Genomic DNA, 25,281 nt, shown 5'->3' with positions numbered 1-25,281 from the left:
TAATCTTTTTATATTGTGAATTTTACTGCAATGAATAACTATATATCACTCATTTCATTTACATGTAAGTAATATGTATTTTTTCTTTTTTGTAAAATACTGCAAAACTGTCCTTTAGAGAGGTTGTATGAATTTCATTCTCACCAAGAATATGAATGCCTGCTTCTCTGTATGTTCAACACTAAATTCTCAAAATTTTCTGGTTTTGGCGTTGAATAGATTAAAAATGGCAAGTCAGTGTAATTTAATTTGATTTTTTGTTTTGTTTTGTTTCTGGATGAGACTGAACATTTTCCCATGTGTTTCAGAATCATTTGCATTCTCTTTTATGTGAACTCTCTGTTTATAATCCTTTTCCCATTATTCTATGGGCTTTTGGTAGTTTTTTCTCATTTCTTTATTTAATATATATTGAAGCCTTGTTGAAGCCAGCAGTCTTTTTTTTTTTTTCCTGTGATGGGTTGAAAATATGTTCATATTCATCTCTTTATTTTGTGTAGTGATTTTTGCCACGCGGTTATGCAGTTGAACAATGTTTTAATGGCTTCTGAGTTTTGCATTCTTCTTATAAATGCCTTTTCCTACACGATATTATTTTTAAACATCCCAAGTTTTCTATTGATTCCTTTGTGGTTTCATTCTCAAAAGAATATTTTTAAGTGTTTGATGCTTTTGATCTGGTATTATGAGTGAGGCGTAGATCTAATAATATCCTAAGTGTCTATCAAGTTGTTGCAGAACTTTTTGCTAAATAGTTTATGTTTTCTTTACTTATTTGTAATTACTTTCTTTATCATACACCAAACTCCAATACATATTTGAGTCTATTTCTAGACTTTCTAATCTGAGTCATTGACTTTTTATTTATTTGCTGGCATCACACTGCTTTATTAATTGAAGCTATAGGGGCGCCTGGGTGGCTCAGTTGGTTAAGCGACTGCCTTCAGCTCAGGTCATGATCCTGGAGTCCTGGGATCAAGTCCCGCATCGGGCTCCCTGCTCGGCAGGGAGTCTGCTTCTCCCTCTGACCCTCCTACCTCTCATGCTCTCTGTCTCTCATTCTCTCTCTCTCAAATAAATAAAATCTTTAAAAAAAAAAATTGAAGCTATAGAATGGCCTTCAATATTTGGTGGCATTATATACCTGAAGCACCAATCTATTTTTTCAATTTTCCAAATGATTCTTGCTTGTTTTTTCATATGAAGTTTATATATTAATTAGCTTGTTTCCTTCCCACCAAAGAAAAAGTTGGGTTTCAATGGTATTTGTCTCATGATGAATTGATGGAATAACTTAGGGAGACCAAGCGTCACTATAATATTGAATCTTCCTATTCAGACTTTTTGTTCTAATCATCTTTGGGTACCTCAGGAGCATTTAAAATTTATCTTTGTATGGATCTTGACACTTCTTGTTGGATTTATTTCTAAGTATTTTATCTGTGTTATTGCTGTTCTGAATGGGATTTTTTATTTTATTGTGTCCTTTAACTGGATGTTGTTTGCATATAGAAGGCTATTACTTTATGTATAAAAAAAAAATCTGTGCCTAGAACTTTACAAAAGTTCTTTTATTATTGGTAGTAGTTTTGCAGACCATTCTGAGTTTCCAAGTGTACAATCATATGTTATTGACTTCTTCCAAATTTATACTATAGCTCTGCAGCCAGTTCTCTAATTTGTTGACTCATACTTTCAAAAATACTAAATAGAAATTTTGATTATAGGGCGCCTGGGTGGCTCAGATGGTTAAGCGTCTGCCTTCGGCTCAGGTCATGATCCCAGAGTCCTGGGATCGAGTCCCACATCGGGCTCCCGGCTCAGCAGGGAGCCTGCTTCTCCCTCTGACCCTTTCCCTTCTCATGCTGTTTCTCTCTCGCTCGCTCTCTAAAAAATAAATAAAATCTTTAAAAAAAAAAAAGAAATTTTGATTATACATATCATTTGTTCTTAGGATTCTTCATCTGTTTCTCTTAAGTATGATGTTCTTTGAATTTGAGACAGATATGATTTATAATGTCAGTGAAATATTTGTATTTCTTATTTATTTTTAATAAATTTTTTCAAAGGGCATTTTAGCATTGAGAGAAATGCCTGTGTTTTTTCTTATTTTATTAATATGATAAATTATAATATATTTATTAATGTTGACATATACCTATATTTCTGGAATGATATCCCTTAAGCCAACAATTGTTGGGTTTGATATCAAGGTAGACTTGCTTCATGAAAATAATGTGGGTCATTTCCTTCTTTTTCCATGCTTTAAAACCTTGGAAATGTTACTGAAATTATTTCTTAACAGTATTAAGTCCTTATCTTACCACTGGCATCCTTTCCAAATGGTCAGGAGTCCTTCCTGACCATTCTGTGCCTATGTGGTTAGGTATTTTGATGATTATCCTGACTGCTGTCATTGTAAAACTGTACTGAGAGAGAACTTTGGGAAGGAGTATAGAGAAGAGCCTAAGAATTTCAATGGAGCACTTTATTGGTGGGAAATCCCTTCATTCCTCAGAGTGACATCCAACAAAATGAGGAATTTGGAATAGATCTCCTGCAATTCCTTTCCCCTGCTGAAATAATACCAATATAACAGCAGTGTAATTTCTGCTGGTGACTGGGAGGAATTTCTGCAGATTTTAAGGTTTTCCCTGTACAAAGTCTAGGCTAAAATGGATTTCCTAAGGTTTCCGGTCGCATTTAAGAACCTTATATATATATTTAGGTACAAGAATTCTTCCCTATATTGCTTGAATTAATGTCTGTAAAGCAACTACCACAGTGCCTGATACATGGTAAGTGCTCAAGAAATATTAGACATCATTATATTACTGGTGCCATTATGATGTTATTTGGTTTTCACTAAATTCTTGTAAATAAAGTTGAATAAATTATAACTCACAGTTATTAAAAGGTCTTGCGTGGAGCACACATTTAGAATGTGGCAGCACTAGATTGCCAATTAAGAAGCTTTCACTCTGAGACCAAAGTTTTTCTCACTATTACATATTTCTAAGTTGAGGGATACATACATGAATGGAGAAATTCACTAATTTACCAATCTCTAATTGAAATTTTTAAAGCATTTTCTTAGCTTATGAATGTGGGCAGTAAATCCATTAGTTGTAAGCTCTTCCTCTGACTTTATCACTAATCGAAATAAAAATAATTTTATGTCACATTAAAGTTGTTACATATATCCTGAGATATCATTTATGCTTACCACTATTTTGAAATTACACTAGCTATCAGACCTGCTGCTTGAACTTTCTATTTAATACACTAATAAATATTTATAATTTTATTTCAATATAATTAGTTTTTTGCAATGCTATGTACCTATCTTGTGCACTTAAATTATTATTATGGGAAAGGAGTCCATAGGCTTTATCAGACAGTCAATGAGGTTAAGTGTACAAAAACAGTGAAGAACCCCTGGTAAACTATTCTGTGATTGTATGACCCTCTTATCCTAGTCTGTATTTTTAACTACATCTTAGAAGGGACATATCATTGTGGGATGAATGTTCCAACATCTCATTCAAAGGAAATTTGAGACATCCACACCTGATAGTAGCTGGCACTGAATTCAGTGAATTCTTTAGCTGGCAGAATAACCAGATGGATTTTAATTGCCCAGTGAAGGGATAATTTTCCCCAAGAAATCCTATGCATGCCAGTTCAGCCCTGTGAGCTAGTCACAAGGCTCCTCCTTTGCCAACCTTTTCAGCCTACTGCAAATGGTGCTTTTCAAAGTGATCCTGTGACAGCATCAAGTGAAATTTAGTAAATGTCTTTGCTAAATTGGGGTAGAAGTGAAATAAATAGCCAGCGTGCTAGGGAAAATCCACAGACAATGCTCTCTCACTGCTCAGTGTGCTTATCAGCTCACACACAGCGCTTCCGCTGAATGAATTGTGCTAAATCTAATCTGACGCCTCCCCCTGGGGAGATGAGGGAGAATGTAGGGATGATCAGAGGGTTGATGGATTGGGATATATTCCATCTTCCTTTAGAATGCCAACCTTTCCCTTCAACATAGTCTTGGTATGCTTTATGTTCCTTGCATTTGGACTGATTTTTGATGTTCTGGTAGTCAAAACCATGTTTATCAGATTCTTGGAACTTTAGGATACAGGAAGAGTACTAATATATAGGAAATGTTTATATAAAGGAGTCACATTACTATCACACAGGAAAGGACCAAGAGCCATTATTTTCCATCATCTAAGGCTTAATCCAATGGATTAAATTTTTAATTTTTTTGAAAATGAATAGAAATATCATTTCTTAGGGTCTATTTAGGCATTTCTATTTACTAATGTGTTTATATCCCTTATTTTGTTTAATCTTTATGATCACTCATTATTCCCATTTCATATATGAAGAAATTGAGTTTCAGAGTAGTTAAATAATTTAGTCAAGGTCACACAACTATCAAGGAACAGAGTTGTGCCTTCAACAGAGTTGTGCCTTTATTAGTGTATTCACTAATAAACTCTTATCTTTCCAACATTAACCTTTATAGATTATACCTGCACAAAATTTTCATAAAAGAGAGAAATACATATTTGAGGGTATAATCTTGGAATGCTTTTTGAACTAGATCTAACAGAGATGAGTTAGGGTTGCATCAGTACAAGTAAAGAAGGTTTTTAAAAAGAGAACAATACCCCTAGAAGCTTTTCTCAGCAATAACAATAACAAAGCAAAGTTTCCCATTTTAACCTTAAAACAAGTATTCCACTTTGCTTGTAAGTTTCTATTCATACCTCAGTCAAATTAAATTGGTTTTTCCACATAGCAATTTGGAGAAATATCAGGTCCATTGGGATCAAGTGAAAAACAGATGTGAAATAATATGCATTTTTCATGTGCCCCCAAGGATTGTGACATTTCCAATTTAGTGACACTCTGGGGTAAGGAAAACACGTCTCTGAACATGAAACCGAAGCTCTCAGTCCCACACTTTGGTTGCTGGAATGAGCTTATTTAGGTAGGTGGAGAACTTTTCTGAATATCTTGTGTGGAAATTTGCAAAGCTTGGACCTTTTTATACAATTGATCATTTACGACAGCCAGTTATTTTCTTGCTTGGGGAAAAGCTGGCTTTTAAAAATACTGCAACATTAACTCACTTACTTACCCATACCTACCTGTATAAATAACGTTATGCTGTCAGGGAGTTCGGCGTAACAAATCCTATTTCAGCTTTTCCTCAAATACAGGTATTAATAAAACAGAATGATGCTAAGATATCCAGATCATCTTTCTTACATAGCTGGTATAAGATTCATTCAGTCATTTATTAAAAACAAAATTACCATGGGGCCCCTGCACATGGTATCTAGACATTTTGGAGGGCAGAGGGAGATTCTGATAAAGGTTTTAATGCAAACTATTAATCTTTCAGTTTTGTGTTTGTTGTGTTCTCTGTGTTTTTTTGTTTGTTTGTTTACTTGTTTTAACTATTAAACACCACAGACATATTAACTCACTACTGGCCTCTAGTCCTTTGGGGGACTCTGTGCATGTTAGGTACTAATTGAGAATACAGCTGTGAGTAAGAACTGAAGAGCAAGGTGTTTGAAACAATTATATACATATCCTTTCACTACTTTCATTGAGGATAATGGAAGTAATAATTACTTTTTATAATTAATACTGTCCCTGGTTCCTGTTGGGAATTATACAGTCCCTCCCCTGTCAAATGCCAGGATAACCATAACTTCTACTCTCTAGGCCTAATCAGCCATATATGAGCAGCATAGTGATTGGCCACAAAGGAGTTTAAGGAAGTACCATTGAGGTTCATGTCTATGTGGGTAATTCTATGGATCAGGGACAGAACTAAGTATGTCACTTGTATAATTATTTGAAGGTGACCTATTGAGAAAGAGCTGGGCTGTTGGTAAAGGGATGAAGGACTTTTATTTTTTTCCATAGGAAAGGAATAAGTGGATAGTAATTGCCTTTCTATTCCATCTGGGCATCTGAACCTACTTTGGGAGGAAACTAAATGTCCCATGTCTCTTGTACAGTAAAACAGCTTAACATTTGCTTTTCAGCTCTCTTATTGAGCTCTCTGAAAGATGTCAATTGCTCAGCAACCTCGTTGTAAGAACTGGAGTTTTTTTTTTTTTTAAGTCACACAAAAAAATTAAATATCTACAATTTAATTATTTCTATTTATCTCTTCATCTGGGTTATGTGATATGAAGGATTTGATAGTTAATATGTTACCTAAAATTAATTTTTACCATGATATTATAAAAGAGCTATCAATTTTATTTCTGTTCATGAATGAAGAAACAGATGTTTGTTGAAGTCGTGTGACTTGTTCAAAGATATTAACTTTAACTCCAAAACTTTGGTGGTCCTTATACTAAAATTAACAGAATCTTACCATGATTCTTATTCAATAAATGACTCCTAAACTTATGAGACATTTCATGTTGAATCTTCTCTCCTTAGCCTGTCGGCCTCTATAGGGCATTCATAAAGTCCTCATCTGACAATGGTTCTGTCTGTTTTTCAAGGGATAACTTGAAATCCAAATATTTAGAAGAATTTGAAAGGGCCTACTTTGTCATTTGTCAAGAACAAGAGTCAGCAACCATTTTCTGTAAAGGGCCAGAGAATAAATACTTTTGGATTTGACTGCAAATCTTTCCTCCTCTGCTTCTCAGAGTCTGTCCTTTCAGACCCGTTGTGTCAGTTCATATCACAAATCCCTCAGGAACCAAGCAGAAAAAGAAAATCTCTTCTCAGGGTAATGGGAAGGGCTATATTGGTGATCACAGTGTGCCTTGCTCAAGCTGGAGGAGGAAATGGGGCAGGGGATAAGGGAAATGCAGTGAATACATTAGCACATTGAATTTTAGTTTGTCAAAAAGCAATTATAAAGTAATTTCTATATTTCTTACTATGGAGATTATAAAATGTAGGAGAGACAAAAAAACTACATGAAGTCTTGCTCAGATTAAGCTCTTTGAGGAGATCGTATAATGAAAAGGGTATGTGGTAGATAGGAGAGATCTAGGTTCTAGGTCTGGCTTATGCATTAAATACCCAGCCCATCTTGGATAAGCTGTTTTCTTCCCTGGACTCCAATACCCCATCTGTTAAACAATGATGTTGGATTAGATGAACTCTAGTTCCTCCACAGTCTCTTTTTGTCAAAAACAGAAGAAATACGGGGGCACCTAGGTGGCTTGTGAGGTCAAGTGTCCAACTATTAATTCCAGCTCAGGTCATGATCTGAGGGTTGGTGCCAAGTGTGGAGCCTACTTAGGATTCTCTCTCTCTCTGCTACCCTGTTCGTGCTCACACTCTCTCTTTCTCAAAAACAAACAAATAACAACAAAAACCAGGAGAAATACCTTTTCTCCTTGTCATTTAGAATATTGGAAATCCACTTAAAGAAAAAAAAAAGAATAGTATTATCAAGAAAAGTGAAACAGCAAGTTGTTGCTGAAATTCTATATATACACACTATTTTTCTTCTCAGTTGCTAAAAAATTTACAATTGTTAATGGAGCAACTTGTGATGGGAGGTGAGGGATTTGCTATTATTGGAGCTATTCAAGGCAAGTCTAGACATGGCTATAATAGAGTCTGTAGAATTATGTGAACTCACCTCTAGAGAGCTCCATGCAGGATGGGTAAGATACCCTGAGGCATGTCTTCCTATCTGCCTTTTATATCTAAGAACACATTACAGTCTTCAGATTGTTGATTATCTCTCCTTTAGTAGTTTGGCTTAAAGATGGCTTTGCCATCCTTTGCTATTCAGCTTCTGAAAATACTGGCCAAATACAATAAAAAAAATTAAGTTGGTTTCAAAAAATGAGATTGAATTCTCTTCATGGTTGATACCATATCCATTTATTTGACAAGATGGTTTCCCCATTTGTTTATTTAGCAGCTATATCTTTGCACTTTCTCTGGCTCACAGTAGCAAAGAAGAGTGATACAGTCACTAATCTATCATGTCAAGAAGGGCAGGGGTTTTGTCTGTCTAGTTATGTGATCTCCCCATTGCAAGTTCTGATATATAGCAGGACTCAGAAAAATCTTTTGATTTTTCTTGCCTTGAAGAGTTACAAGATGGAAAAATTAGACAAATAATTGGTAATAATCCTAATGTCATGAGTTACTGTGAGATATGAGCAGTGAAAATTACATTCAAGATATAGAAATAGTTCAGAGGAACAGATGACTAATTCAGTTTTGACAAAGGCAATAATGAAAATTTCAAAGATGAGGTGATGATGAGAGTAGGACTTTGAAAAATAAATAGGAGTTTTCCTGATGAACAAGCAGAGGGGATTGTTCTACACACATAAGAGAGCAGTGAGGTCAGTCAGCAGGTTGCCTGATGAGGTTTGGCACAGCAGGGGCATGACAGTAGAGGAGGAGCATGCAAGGTTCTGGAGACATAGGTACCTGCCAGGTCTTAGACTAACAGCCAGGATAAGGAGGGGGAGGACATGATGCATATTTCTGCTATGAAGATCCCACTGGCTAGAGAATGAAAGATGGACTGGTGCTAATGCTGTAAGATTCCAGTAAGTGAGTTAGATTGGTCCTGAAATAGCCCAAAGGAGATACAATGAGGTCCTGATAAGACACTGGTAGTGGCAACAGAGGCAGGGGAGAGAAATGAGACAATTCATTTCAACATTTCTGAGTTTCTAGAATTATTTTGTAGGTTATATATAGATGTGAGGGGGAAGAGTGCATAAGCTCATATCTTGATGACTTGTTAAAATTTTTCATACCCTCTATTTTCCTATATAGAATTTCAGTGGCCTCTACTTGCTGGGGAGATTTGGGGATGATACAGCTTGTTTTAAGCATATGCTTCTCTCAGTAACAGGGAACCATTAGAGGTTTGGGGGCAGGTAAATAGGAGGATCAGAACTATATTTTCAAAAGAGAAATTAATAAAGCATTGAAATTAGTGGAGGGGTGGTGTTGGAGGTAGTCTCATCAAGTCTGTCTCCATGAATTTAGACCAGGTTAATGGAAACCTATAAATATTTAATGTGAGGTAAAATCCAAGTTTTGTGCAAACTAATTACTTATTCAGTCATGACATATTTAAAGAATCACTAGCCTAAAAATAGGAGGCCCCAAGCTCACTCTGCAGGGGAATTTCCTTCTATTCAACAGATACTTAGTCCCCATTCACTAAAAGTCAAGGACTGCTGGTGTGGGATGGACTACCTTCTACAAATTCATATAGGATTAATGCAAGAAGAGAGTAAGTTAATTTTAAATTTATGATGAAGGATAGATTACAGTTGAAATAAGGGAAGGATGTCAACAAAGATAGAAACATATTTGAACCTGTCTGCTAAACATAGAGTAGGTTAATGACATTTCCTTCTCTGGAGTGATAAACAAGAAAAAGCAAATGAGAAAAACCTATTATGCCAATTACGACTGCATTCATCCAGCTCATTGATATGCATTTAAACATAGTGGAGTTAAAAGATAATTATCTAACTTACGAAAAATATTGCAATAGGAAAGTTTTAAAATCTTTCAGGAAAAATAAGGAAAACTTTAGGGAGGCTGATTTTTTTCTGTAAAACATCAACATCTATGGTTAAGCGACTGCCTTCGGCTCAGGTCATGATCCCGGAGTCCCTGGATCAAGTCCCTCATCGGGCTCCCTGCTCGGCGGGGAGTCTGCTTCTCCCTCTGACCCTCCCCCCTCTCATGTGCTTGCTCTCTCTCATTCTCTCTCTCTCAAATAAATAAATAAAATCTTTAAAAAAAAATCAACATCTATTCTAGGATCTTATATTCTCTGTCACAGTTGCACCATCCAGTCCAAGGAAATTGCTTTATAATAGAAATATATTGCATCAACTTTAATGCCGATCCTTCTTAGACCAGATTGTTTGCTACCGGTAAGTCTTATAGGATTTCATTTGATGAATTTGTTGTAGGGTTTTGGAATGAAAGATACCTGGAGGTCAACAAAGAACTAGGAGTTGTGAGTCTTTGGGCTACTAAGCTATATTCTTTGGACTCAAAAGCCCTTATCAAAACAAAATAAAACAAAAGAAGAAGAAGAAAATTAGTAGTGATGCCTACTTTGAGTTATGGGAGAATAAAACAAGAGGACACCTGGTTACTTAGTAAATAACCAAGAGGTTAGCAAGAAAGTTACCTTGTGGGCATTGAATCAATGTTGCAAAAATGGTGGCAGTAATGCTTTTAATATAAAAATTAACTGAATTCAGTGAACAAAAGAAATCCAGTTATACAAATGACAACTATACTATAAAAATAAATATTATACTTCAAACAGATGTGAATGTATGATTTTAGAATTATTATTCACAGTTGAAAATAAAAACATTCACAAATATAGCCTAAGAGTTAAGAATAAGCATCAAGTTAGTCTTTTTAAGAGGCAAGTTTGTGATTGATAGAAAAGGAGTTATGAGAATTATTTAACACCACAGAAATTTCATGCATGTCTCCTAAAAAAAGTCTTCATTGGTTAGTTTAAAAGAAGGTTCTTATTCATATAGGTCCCTCCATGTTAAAATAAGTATTTGGCATCCCACTCATCCTTTAGCATAGGTCTCCTCAATTCAGAGACCCTGTCTTCTCTGATGTAGTTATCTCCTGTATGTATCCCAGTGAATGAAAGTAATGTGGTAAATACTAATACGTTGACCTCCTCTAGGAACACAAAAACATACTTTACTTTTCCACCTTGAGGAGTGTGGAGAGAGTGGGGTTATCCAGTGGGCAAATTTTGGGAAACACACACACACAGAAGAAAAACCACTTGTGCAGCTAGAAATATTTTGAAAACTACTACATTAAGGCATTTAGAAATTTTTAATTTATATTTTGGTTTCTCATTGTTTTGACAAAAATGTGCTGAATGTCTAAAATATGCAAGACTTTGTACTTAACTATAAAGAATAAAAATTATCTACAGTTCTGATTTAATCATAAACAAGGCTCATGACTATTACTGCTTCTGTTACTATAACTACTATTAGTATTACCAAGATTTTTTATCATTGTATCACTCAGTCTTTAAGACCGCCCTAGATATTGGTTAAGTGGATACCTATCTGTTAAACCAGCAAAAGGAAACAAAATAAACATTTATGTCTTAGCCTGGGCTCTGGATAATTTTTGTTTTGTTTGTTTTGTTTTTAATTCCCATGAGAAATTGTAACCTGATTCACATTTAGGGTTCAAATTGCAGAACTTCTATAAGCTGGTAAATCAAATAAGAGTTGTCCAGTTTGGAAACATATGAGAGCAATTAACAAATCAAAAGTAAAATTTATCTAGAGGGAAATAATTTTATCTTGTTATTTCTACAGATTTTTTTTCTTTTCGACAAATGGAGCACAAGTGTAAATAAAAACGCACAATACAAATTACAAAACAGAAGGAAATTTTTAAAAAAGAGCAAGAGTCGGCATAAACAATAAGCAGAAGAGATTATCAAATTGAATGGATGGGTAAAAGCAGAATAGAAAAAAAAAAAAGAAAAAACTAAAGTGAGAATTAGGAAATACAGAGGATAGATTGAACAGAATTACAGAGAATGTAGTACAAAGATTAAATGTAGAGAGATTAAGAAAGTATGGTTAAGAGACATGCAAGACAGAAGGAGATGGTCTAACATATATTTTATTGGAATTCCAGAAGTGGAGAATAGAGAGCAGGGAGAGGTAATAGCTAAAGTGTTAATGGTGGGTCATTTTCAAAATTGCTTAAAGACATGAATTTTGACTTCTAGGAAGTCCAATAAATCATAAGCAGAATAAAAGAATTGCATAACAGGGAGCATTGTAGGGAAACTGAAATATACCAAACATAAATAAAATATATTAAAAGTAATCAAGAAAAGAGTCAGATCACTTAAAATGATAGTCTTAAACTTGCCTTCCCATTAACACAACGGAAGTCAGAAGAGGAAAGTGGAAGCTTCAAAGTGCCCCAAGGGGAGGGGGAAATTTTCAAAAGTTTAAGTATTATTCAGGAATAAGAATAAAATCAAAATTATGGGCAAACAAAAACAACATTTCCTACCTACAACATTTCAATAAATGCATTTCTAAAGGCTATATTTTAAATACAATTTAATGAATGCATTCTAGATGAATAATTCCAGAAAAAATATATGAGCTACAAATAGAAATTGTGAGCAACGGAAGTCAGTAAGTGACTTAATTGAAATTGACTGTATAAAATAATAAAAAAATATTACATTGGATGGGGACAGAAACTTAGAACCAACATACAGGAAGTGAATATCTAAAATGGAGAAGGTAGCAATGAGATTGAAGTATTATCATATCCTTCAATTTTTCTAGAGGATGTTGCAGCTACCAATTTATAACTTAAAATATGCATATTAAAAATACAAAAGTTAACTTCAAAAAGAATAGAAAAAAATTTATAGTTTTCTAACTGAGAGAGAGAAAAAATGAACTGTTATAAACAGTCCATCTAAAGGAAGGAGCAAAAGAGAAAAAAAAGCATAGGGAAAGCAGAACCAATAAAAAATGAAATATAATGTGGGAGCTGTAACTCCATATATACCAATAAGCGGGAAATGAGAACGTAAAGTGTCTTGTGTACTTAGCTAAGGTGTTATAATAGTTTTCCATGGAAAATAGGGAGTCAGTGAATCCTGCAGTTGTATCTCTTCCTATATAACCATGAGTTATTGGCAATCCTTTCTGAGTCATCTGTGTATTCACATGAACAGCCACTTGCTGTGGTGAAGTGTCTCAGCGCTACTAGAGACTTCCAATTTAAAAAGTTCTTTGAATGGTGACCAAGATACTTAGCTGGATTGACTGCTTCTTGAAGGAAAAAGCAATCTTTCTTTTGGTCCTTATTTTTGAAACTGTCACCTGCAGAGTATATATAAATTAATGAGTGATCGGGGCACCTGGGTGGCTCAGTCGTTAAGCATCTGCCTTCAGCTCAGATCATGACCCCAGGGTCCTGGGATCGAGCCCCACATCGGGCTCCCTGCTCCATGGGAAGCCTGCTTCTCCCTCTCCCACTCCCCCTGCTTGTGATCCTTCTCTCACTGTGTCTCTCTCTGTCAAATAAATAAATCTTAAAAAAAAAAAGTGAATGATCTCTTCTTCTCTCTAAGATCTTATATATTTTATACTACAGAATAAGTAAGAATTTCTGAAGGACTTGCACTGAGATTTTGACACCAAAAATATAGAAGTGCTATTAATAATGAGAGTAATACAATAGAACTAAAGCAAATTAACTTGCTTGAGCATTCACTGTATCTAAGACACTGTGTTAAACATCTAGTATGTCTTTTAATCCTCACATGTGCTTCATATGTAATATATACTTATTGGTCACATTTTATAGATGAGCAGCTATAGACCTTGAGAGACTGAATGTTTCTTTAAGTTTACCTATGGAGTGGCTAAGCAGGAATTCAAACTCAGGCATTTTGACTTCAGAGTTTATTTTGCTATCCTTTTTCTCATGCCTTCCCAAACATACCCTTCAAGTTCAGTGAAAGTCCATTTGGCTGTTTTTATGTTGATGAAGTAAAGAACATTCAGACAATCAGAGAGAAATGGCATTTTATTTGCATTGTTGATGAGAACAACAGCAACAAAAAAAACTAAGATCTGTTTAAAATGCACATATTCTGTTGTTTACTTTGGATAGATTTCTGATTGTCATTAAAAGACAGCTCCTTTCTCGCTCAGCCCTCAGTTCTCTTTGGACACCACTCTTTACTAGGAGATAAAAGCAATGTTAAAAAGAAGCTCCCTATGAAAGATCAAGAGTGGCATTTAATCATTTAATCAACAATTATTTATTAGCAGCCTCTTCTGTGCGTGAAATGGTGTAGGCTCTGGAGAATATAATGATGAAACTCCTCTCCTGAGGGGTTAAACTGATTGGCAGAGGAAAAGGAGGAAAGCAAGCAAATCTACTACCTGACATGGAGTCAGCACTTAGTAAAATTTGCCTGGGAATGAATGAATGAGGAAAAAAGTATTAGGGATGTATTAGTTTTGAAGGAATGCCTTATCAAAAAGTACCACAAATTGGATGACTTAAAACAACAGAAATTTATTTTCTCACAGTTACAGAGTCTAGAATCTTGAAATCAAGGTATAAGCAACGCCATCCTCCTTCTCAAGGCTCTAGGGGAGGATTGTTCTTTGTTTCTTCCTAGCTTCTGGTAGCTGCTGATAGTTCTTGGTTGGCTAATAGACGCATCACTCCTGTCTCTTCCTGTCATCGTGTAAGGATCTCCCTGTGTATCTATGTTTAAATTTCTTTTTAAATGGATGCTAGTCATTGGATTAGGTAGGGCCCATTTTTAAATTGGTATGAATTCATCTTAATTTGATTACACGGCAAAGACTATTTGCAAATAAGATCACATTCACAGATAACAGGCATTAGAACACGAACATATCTTTTGGGAGGACATGACTCCATCCAAAACAAGGGGCTCTGAAAAAGTTTTGTAGAGGAAAAGACCTTTCCCTGACTGCTTCTGTGTGTGTGTGTGTGTGTTTGTGCACACAAGCATGCACGTGTGTCTGTGTGTGTGTGTTTATGTGTATGGGAGGGCAGGGGACGACTTCCAAGAGAAGATGCAGCTTAGTTGACATTTGAAAAATAAGTAAGGTTATCCTAGGAAATGATAAGGAGGAGTAAAGCAGGCATTGCTGGTAGAGGGAAGCATCTGAGAAGCTGTATCTAGCAATGTCACCGTGAATCCTGGGCCTCAGCCCAAAAAAGTCACTAGTGTGTGAAAAGTACTAACCCACATTCTGTTATTGTTCTTTATTGTTTCAGCTGATCCTCTTGTGCCTGATTATAAATTTAGTTTTTTCACATCTAGCAATCTGTATGTGAGGTTTATGGTGATGTGTTGGCATGAACATGAGCCTCATGTTCCAAGCCCTTGGTACTCTGCCTCAAGTTCTGAGAATCAGAAATGACAATGCTTGCACCATGCTAATAATGAAGAAACTTTCATACTCAAAGTATCAATGTTACTTTCACTTTCATTGTTACTTATTAGTAATTGGGCCAAACTAAAATGAATTGTCTTTTGGTGGTTTCAAGTGAGAAAACACTAAAAATGAATCACAAGTGCAAAATACACAAGATGAAGTACAGAATACTGCAACAACATCAAGCAATTAAGTTCCTAATATGGTTTATAATTATTATAATTTTGAACAACCGTCAGCCTTCATGTATGGATTTCAAACATCTTTGACCTGAATGGTCATGTCTTTGGTTAATGAGAGATTATAAATGTTGCCATAAATTCTACATTTAAAATATATAGGTTGTCTGTTCAACAATACAGATTTGGAATTGGTCAAATAAATTATGAATAAATCTATGTTATGGAAGAGTAGTCCTCCATTAAAGAATGTTTTAAAGGAATAGCTAATAGCAAAATATAGGTGTAGAAGATGGAACTTAGGTAAATTTTACAGCTAGTCTGCACATTAGTTTCCTTGGTTATAAGAATGTCATGACAACTGAAAATATTCAAACAATTAGTATATACACATATGGCAGAAAATATCCCACATACATGAATCTGTTTCCACCTGTGAACTCTCCTTATATAAAATTCAAATACACACATGCATACATATATTATCTATATATAAAAATAATATATATACACACAGACATTTGTGCACATACATGTATGTATATATTTTTCTAAAATTTTGTGAAGTTGTTTATAAATATAGCTGAATATCCTCCATTGTGGATAATCAGAACAATAGAGAGGTTGGGACTAGAAATAGAAAGAAAAAGAAGGAAAAGGAAGAGCAGATCAGGATCTGATTTCTTATACTTCTTCTAATCTGTAAAATGGGGTAATAATGATAGAACTTACTTTACAGGTTGTGGAAATGATTAAATGAGTTAACGGGGGAAAAATGCTAAGAATGGTGCATGACACAAAGGAGGAATGTTAGACATTAGTGTTTGTTTTGATTATTATAATTTTGATTATCTTTTTGAAAAAAAAATTCTAGACTGATATTGCTATATATTGTATTCTTTGTATATTCTGAAGACATTTTCTCCAGAAATATTGGATCAATTTGAACTTCCATTAGCTATGTATGAGAATATTTGATAGGTGACACTCCCTTACTATTCTGTATTTTCTTCTTATCTTTTCAATTTTATTGGTGGAAATCATATTTAATTGTTTTAACCTATATTTTTGATTATTTATCAAACTGATATACTATGTAATGTTTATTGGCAACTAATAAGTCTTGGTTTACAAATTGCTGTTCCACATCTTGGCCTGTATTTCTGTCAGAATACAAAAATTTTCTATGATTTTTAGGAACTTTTTGTCAGTCACATAAAAAATTGATTATTACGTGTAATGAAATTTTTTTTCATTATTTGAGTTTCATTTTTATTTACAAAACTTTATTACAAAACTGAAAGATGTGCCCATATTAAACAGTAAGGTCAATCAGTATTTTCCTTTATTATTTGGGTTGTTTTTTCCCTTTGGTATGATTCTTATAACTGGACCTCCTCACCCCCAATATTGTAGAAATACAATTTCTATATATTCCAGAGTATCTGGGGGCTTAATTTTTTTTACATGTATATTTTTATTCAAAATGTATTGTGATGTATGTGAAAATTCAAGTCAATTTTTTTTCCAATTTGCATGAATCCATACATTGACAATGCTATTCTTTACTGATTGACTAAAAATCTTGCCTTTATCACTTAGTAGACCTCCAAATATAATTTTATTTTTAATTTTCTGTTGGATTTTATTACTATGCCAGTTGTTTACTAGTTCTCCTTATCTGTGTGCTATTTTTGAAGCTCCTGTAAGTTAAGTACAGAGCAGAATATATAACTCTAAAGGCTGAAGTGCAACAGAGATTATGGTAGGTTAACACTGTCTCACTGTAATTTTTAAAAGCAGTTCACTTTATTGCAAGGAGACATGGTTTTTGAGGCATTTTTATGTTTTTAACATTGCTTTGGTCTTGGTTTTATTTTTATTCCCTGAAGAGAAATTTTCATCTAAGTTAGCAAATGATGATTGAGTTTTGGAAAAATAGACAGGGGCATGACATTGACTCACAGCATCTGTTATGGTATACCTCTAACTTATGTTATTCATATTTAATGTTTTAATTGAATGGTAGAATATTTTTCTGTGTTAAGTAGATATTTCATCTCAATAGAGCTTTATTTTTTTCTTCCCGCAGTAGATATTTTAATCTGAAAAGATACTTTTACATTTGGCTAAAGAGAGATAATTAAAACTTTCTTTAGAAAAGCAATATGGTAAGAATAATTCTATTCTATAGACTCCCAAATTATCATTTCTTATCTCAATGAATTAGTCTTAGAAGCTTTTAATCTAATTAATCCTTAACCAAGTATAACACCACAGGGTGATATTTTGTGTAACTGCCAGTGTGCATGGATTTAATTATGGATTTGCAAACAGCTTTAGATAAAATCATCTCTACCTGACCTATGCCTATTCTGGGTTTAAAGTAAGAAACATTTCAGTTAATTTAAATATATTAATCTGCGTTTGTATGTGTAGTGCATCTGTGTTCATGTACGTGTTCATGGACATTTATTTATTCTTTCTTCCATGTTTGCCTAGAGCTCCTGATACGTTTTTTCAGTATGGTATCAGTAAATCTATGTGTCAATAAATCTATATGCCTGGAAAATAAGAGACCTGATCTCCATTTTGGCTACTCTCTTTCTCTGGGATTTATTTTCTTGAAATGTAAGAAGATTGGATATCTAGAACTCCAAACTCTAACATACTGTGATTCTAAATTTAATAATGGTGAAATTTCTTTCAGAAATGAAATTGTTGTTACATTCTAGACTGTTTATGTCTTTCATATCTGGATCTGAGGTCTAGAACTCTTGAACAAAGTTTGTCTTGGTCATTTGCCTTTCCAGATATTAAGTCTAGAAATGTGATTTGGGACTTTTGGTAAGTGGACACAAAAGATTAATTGACTCTGAATATATATATTCAAAATGTATGTACGCCTTACTATAAGATTAGAAAGAAAATTTTAAAATTTGGAAATGCAAAAGACATCTGTTTATCATTGTTACAAGCTACATATATAATACATTATAAGAAAAAAAAAGAACGAAAACTAAATGTTTAAATATAGTTGCTATCACTGATTTATATATATATATATATATATATAAAGTTCTGCTCTAAATTAAAAAGGACAATATCTTCTACATGAAATTATTATAGGGGTTGAATAAAACAGCATATATAAAGTTCTAAGCATGGATTTTGACACAGAAGAATAGTACTTCTTAGTTTATTATTTATCTCTGCAACATCTTATTATAGAAAATGTTAAAAGCATACAAAATAGACCTAAGAGAATAGTGACCCCATGTGTCCATCATTCAGCTTCAACAAGTATCAGGTTGTTTTGTCCCTCACCCAATGAACATTATCTTGAAGCAAGTAGCAAACATCATAAAAACTTATCTATAAACATTTAAGTATGTTTCTCTGAATAATAAGTCCTTTTGTATAAAAACAACCCAAATAATATCATCACATTCAATTAGCAATAATCACTCAAGTTTAAACACAGTTTTCCACACTAGAGGAAAAAGTAAAAATGGAAGGGAAGATGATCATAAATCCCTGTTTCTTTTCCTATTATGTGAATGAATATATATATTTTTTTCTTTCTGTTTTATTATATTTTTGAAAGGGATGTTGTACCTGGATCTCAGAGCATGGGTCATTAATGAACCTAGAGCTGGAGGGATGTAAGATGGTGGAGGAGGAGGGTGACCCTAAGCCTGATTCCTCATTCAAACACAGATAGATAAATATAAAATCATTCTGATCACCTAAGAAATCAATCAGAAGTCTTAAAGAACAAAGCTGCACATCTAATGAGCCTAGAGCTTAAGTACTTCCTGACTCTTGGGTGAGTCTCCTCCCTTTTCTACTCTAATATGTATATTTTAAGAACTGGTAAATTTCCCACTGTAAATAAATATAGTTGATTCCACTATTTGTGGTAGTTATGTTCTGTAAAATAGCCATGAACACTGAATTAGTGAATCCTGAACGTTGTTCCTGCAGGAAATACAGGGTTAGGTGCCTGCAAGCTTCTGTTTTCATTTTTTGTCAACCGATTAATACATAACCTTGTTTTATGTGTGTTTCTGTTTAAAGACATTGCACTTAATATACATTGCAGATTCAATTAACATTGACCTCATGGCCAAGAGCACTATAACTGATGCTGAACAAGGCTTCTTGGATACATGCATTTTGTCCACAAAGTAAATCACAGCCTTCTTACACTTAGGAACACTACATAGCACTTTAGCACTACCCTCAGGGCCCATTTTCGACTGAAATTACCACAAAAAGTACTAACGTGAGAGAGGGGGACAATAGTTACAGTCCAAGTGCTGAAAAAGAAAGCAGAGCATTGCTTTGTTTGACCTCAGGTGGGAACTTGCATGTAATACAACTCAAATTTTTCACCCTTCTACACATATATGAGAAAAATCATGAAAGCCCGTAAGTGTTGATTTTGGGGCTACAGATAAATTTTATTAAGTAGGAGAATTTGCAAATATCAAATCTATGAATAATGAAGATTGGTTGTACTTGCATTTATGTACATGTATACATTTAGAACTTGAAAATTAACCTGGGAGAATAATTATAAAGAATATTAGATTATAGAGTTTATGGGGCAAAGAAGGGGACAAAGTTTATGGCAGAGCAGTAGCACGTAAGTTTTCAATATAGAATTCGATGAAATAAAGTAAGTTGAAATAAAGCACATCCAGAACTTTTGAGTAGCATTCCTGAGTCTGTTGATGATGAAGGAGCTGGGGTGTCCATACCATGATGTGATGGAAAAAGAGATTCCAAAACTCTGCTATTGTTGCTGTGTTCTGACCTATGCTGGCGTATATATATATATATTTTTAAAGATTTTATTTATTTATTTGACAGAGAGATAGCACAAGTAGGCAGAGAGGCAGGCAGAGGGAGAGGGAGAAGCAGGCTCTCCACTGAACAGGGAGCCTGATGCGGGGCTCGATCCCAGGACCCTGGGATCATGACCTGAGCCAAAGGCAGCCGTTTAACCGACTGAGCCACCCAGGCGCCCCTATGCTGGCGTATATTAATCCCTGAAGAGATATTACTCTATAACACTGTGGCTTACACACCAAAATTACTCCTTCACTTCTGACAAACTAATATTTTGTGACTACTCAGAGTTCACTATCTCGACTATCCAAGTTTTTTATTCTTCAGATCAGAGTGAACACGTAATTTTCAATGAGATGAAGAGGATTTGCATGATAATTCAAGAACGGCTTAGCAGTCAACAAATAGTAGGGGAGAAAAACAGTCAAGACAATAAAGATTCTTTTTTCCATGAAAATATTATATCTTCACATATATAACTGAGTATTAAAATGAAATAACCCTTAAATAAAACAGACTAACTTCTGACAGCTAACTTCTAGACCCCTCAGTGGCAAAGCCAAACCCAAAGTAACAGTGGCCTTTGGACATCAGGTCCATGGATATAATTCATGGGCTTTCTTTATCTTTCATCAGGTTATCTGGGAGAAAGAGCAGTGGTCATGCAAACAGCCCCAGATCTTAAACAAAACTAACATTTGAACAGAGCAAAATTTTTAGTCTGAAAATAGGAAACATGAAGGAGATGACCATTAGATTGATTAATTCCAAAGGATTTAGAACTGATGTTTCTTTTTCATAGGGTGACAAACAACTTGAAAATGTTGATGATGTCTTTCCTTTACAAAGGCACTTTGCTTCACTAATCTAATTCTTTGGTGGAGCCATTAATTTTGCCTCAAAGAAAAAGGGATATTTTAGCTCCTAAGAAACTCCACAGTCACAAAGCAGAGACTTGATGTGATTAAAACAAGCTCTTTCCATCATAGGCTCAGCTGAGGAATTTGGATAAATGCTAATTCTGTGATTTTCATATTTCAGTGATTTGGCTCTCTTATCAGTTCCCATTATGCTAACTTTTTTTCGTGAAAATGAAAAGAAAATGAGGGATTGCAGTTCAAGTTTCCTCTTAATGTGATGGCTGCCTTCTGTGACAGTCATCAGGAAGTCAGCTCACTCAAGTTTTGAAAACTGACTGGAATCCATAATTATTGATGTCTGAAGCCCATACTCTCCTAAAGACCTGTGAATAGTCCTTGGCTTTTACACAGTCAACAGGATTCCCTGTGCTTCTGTTCTTCATCCTTAAAACACTTCCAACAGAAGGCTAGTGAATTGCCCAGGTTATTTATGGTGGGCAGAAGAACTTGTTTCTAGAATATTCTGAATATTTAAGAAAAATGGAACTATCTCCATATGATGGTATTAGGAGGTGGACCCTTTGAGAGATAATTAGGTTTAGATGAGGTTATGAGATGAGAGCCCCCATGATGGGATTAATTTCCTTACTAAAAAAAGGAAGAGATACCAGAGCTGCTTCTGCCACAAGTAGACACGGCAAGAAGGTGGCCATCTGAAAGCCAGGAAGAGATCCCTCACCAAGAACCAAATCTGTTGGCACTTTGATCTTGGGCTTCTTAAGGCCTCTTAGAACAGTGAGAAATAAATGTGTGTTGTTTAAGCCACCTAGTTGATGGTAATTTGTTAGAGCAGCCAGAGCCATGACAAACAGCAATAAAAATAACAATAACACAACAACAGTAATTATAATGTATCTCATATACCATTTAGGAGAATTCTTTCTCTGTTGACCCCACCACCCAAGTTATCGAATTGAGCCTCTTCTCATTTCACAGATCATGGGAAACCAAGTATTCTCTCCCAAAGTTTGCTCAACTTCTCTGTTGTTTCATCTTCATGGACTCTCTGCTCCCTGGGCTCTTATTTCCACACATCATCTCTTCGATGCTATTCCTTGTCCTTGACATGCAACTTAGCATTCCTTTGCATATGAAACAGAAACACAAATCCGCTTGAGTAAAACATTTGTGGGCACAATTGAGTTTGCTGAAGTTTTTTGTTGCTGTTTTGTTTGTTTGTTTGTTTTTGAGGGGGGGAATGCTGAAATAGGAATAATGGTGAAGCAATGAAAACAATATTAAAATCCATATTAAATAGATTATTTCTAATTTTTTTGTGTGTGAAAACCAAAAAGTTTTACTGTTTACATTAGTTTTCTATGGCTGTTAAAACAAAATACCACAAACTTTTAGTGGCTTAAAACAATGGATATGTATTATCTCATGGTTCTAGAAGCTAGAAATCCTAAATTAGTATCACTGAGCCAAAATCAAGGTATCAACAGGGCTGCATTCCCTCAGTAAATTCTCAGGGTTGAATCCATTCCTTTCCTCTCTCAGCTTCTGTTGGCTGCTGACATTCCTTTGCTTATGGCCACATCACTTCAACTCGGCTTCTATTTTTATATTACATCTTCATCTCTGTGTGTCTAATTTCCCTCTGCCTCTGTCTTAATAAGGACATTTGTGATGACATTAGGGCCCAGACAAATAATCCAGGATGGGGTGCCTGGGTTGATCAGTTGTTAAGTGTCTGCCTTCGGCTCAGGTCATGATCCCAGGGTCCTGGGATTGAGCCCCACATCAGGCTCCCTACTCCGGGGGAAGCCTGCTTCTCCCTCTCCCACTCCCCCTGCTTGTGTTCCCTCTCTCACTGTGTCTCTCTCTGTCAAATAAATAAATAAAATCTTTAAAAAAATAATAATAACCAGGATAATCTCCCCATGCCAAGATCCTTAATTTAACCACATCTGCAAAGACACTTTTTTTTTTCCCTTTCCCTGTAGGGTACCATTTACAGCTTCCAGAGATTTGGACCAGATATCTTTGGGTGGTTGTTATTTATCATACAGTGTTCTCACCTAATTCCAGCCTATCTCCATTTTGTTACTTCCTCTTCTGTCTCTCTTCCCCCTCTTCTGTTTTAGTAACCTCTTCCTTCCAAGGAGAGCTAAACTCTTCTCCCTGTATTACATGAAACAAGTTGTTTCAACAACTCATCTGTTGCATACTTATGAAGGTACTCCAGACAAAAACAAAACAAAAAATAAAGGAATAATAAACAAAAACCTATTTAACGGGAACCATGATTGCTACAAAGTGAGAATTTATTTTCCTATTATTACAAAAGATTTGTTTCATTTTACTTATCTCTCAAAATCTCATGACAATTTAAAAATAACTGTAAATATCTTAATATTCTCATGACAATAATTTTTTTAAAGATTTATTCATTTGCAGGGGATACACAGAGAGAGAGGGAGAGAGAATCTCAAGCATACTCCATGCTGAGCCCTGATGAGCGGCTCGATCCTACCACCCTGAGATCACAACCTGAACTGAAACTAGGAGTCAAACGCTTAACTGACTTTGCCACCCAGACCCCCAGTATTCTCCTGACAATTCTTTTTTTTTTTAAGATTTTATTTATTTGTGAGAGAGAGAGAATGAGAGACAGAGAGCATGAGAGGGAGGAGGGTCAGAGGGAGAAGCAGACTCCCCGCGGAGCAGGGAGCCCCACGCGGGACTCGATCCCGGGACTCCAGGATCATGACCTGAGCCGGAGGCAGTCGCTTAACCGACTGAGCCACCCAGATGCCCCCTCCTGACAATTCTTAATGGAATATGGTTAGTTTCTGCATTTTAAAGATGAGGTAAAACTGGCCTCAAAAGATAAGGTGACTGTGCAAGTTTATATAGCTAGGGAGGGGAAGAGCTAGAAGCAGTACTCTCTGACTCCAAGGCCTCGCTCTTAATCACTAAGCTTTACCGCCCCTTGAAGTTCGGTCTGCTAGTCTATAAAAAGAGATAGAATTATCGTTAAGCAAGAATTACTTGCAATGTTAAATGAAGTAGTTCAGGTGAAAGTACCAAATTACAAAGCTTCTTGCAGAAGCGACCACCGTCACCTTCGTAGTCGCCACCACACTCCGATACCACGATCACCACCACCACCACTAACACCACAGTCACCGCTACCATCACCAGCACCTCCACTACTACTGTCACCTCCTTTACCACAGGCTCCGCCATCGTGCGCACAGCTACCACCACCCCCACCGTACCTCCACCAGCACGGAAACGGTCATCGGCACCACAGCTGTCATCACGCTCACGACCACTACTACCGCCACTGCTAGCACCACGACTGTCAGTACCCCGCGGCTGCTACCCCCAGCCCTCTAGTCATGTGCTCCCCCTGGCTCACACCAGCTCATCACATACGACTTAGAACCCCCTTCAACTCTGCTTGCACTGATACCACAGTGGGAACTCAAAATAGGCCGTGGTAGGGGTACTTACCCCTGAACATCAGGAAATGCTACAAACCAGTGATGTTTATCTCCCAACACACCAGGAATCCCCATGCCACTAGCGCCACCAGCATTTCTACGACCCTCACTTCCAGAACTACTGCCATCCTATCATTCTCAGTGTTTTCAACCCGTGGTAATTACCACCATCTGGAAGATGACACTTAATTTTTTTTCCTCAGATGAATCAGCATGTCATTGTGGCGATCATGTATGTGGTTATGCATTAGAAAATAATGTAACTCTTGGCCTTGGTACAGGAGCCTACTATGTAAGAGCATAATGGAACATGGGGTGGGAGTGGGGCGAGGGGACATCCTCCAAGCTCAACATCCTTCTTGGCTATAAAACGTGCTGTGAGGTTTTGCTAGATTTATTGGACAGGCAAAGTCTATCCACACCAAATCCATTAAAACAATCCTGCTGGCACTCCATTATTGTCACATCAGTTAGGCTGCGGATGGCTTGAAATACATTCATCTCTAGGAATAAGGGAGAGTGGTGGTAAAGCTGGCATGTCTATGTACCTGGGGAGGTTTGAGGCTGTGAGTAAGGAAGCTCTTCTTTTATTATAGCATTACACAGGGCTAAAAAGTGAGTTGAATGTGGCTTAGGACGCTTCAAATGAGGTCTTTAGTCTGTCTTTAGAGAGAAAAAGGCGTAGAAAGCAAACAGGAACATACATAAAAATATTTGCTAAACACTTGTGAACTCTGCCTTTATAACATATACACTGTATGATTGATACTATTTACATTTTACTAATAAGTGGACTGAAACTAGGAGATGTAAAATTACAATACGTGCCAGGGTTTCAAGTCCATACTTT

The 25,281-nt window shown here is 35.7% G+C and overlaps 1 pseudogene; it reads right to left on the bottom strand.

The window, feature by feature from the left end:
* Positions 1 to 24,171, bottom strand: part of LOC110593407 — a 73,139-nt pseudogene extending 48,968 nt beyond the window's left edge.
* Between the last annotated feature and the right edge of the window lie 1,110 nt (positions 24,172 to 25,281).

The sequence above is a fragment of the Neomonachus schauinslandi genome, chromosome 11 (assembly GCF_002201575.2).
Source record: "Neomonachus schauinslandi chromosome 11, ASM220157v2, whole genome shotgun sequence".
Taxonomy (NCBI): domain Eukaryota; kingdom Metazoa; phylum Chordata; class Mammalia; order Carnivora; family Phocidae; genus Neomonachus; species Neomonachus schauinslandi.
The sequence above is the reverse complement of the archived record's forward strand: the minus strand, read 5'-3'. Positions and strand labels throughout refer to the sequence as shown.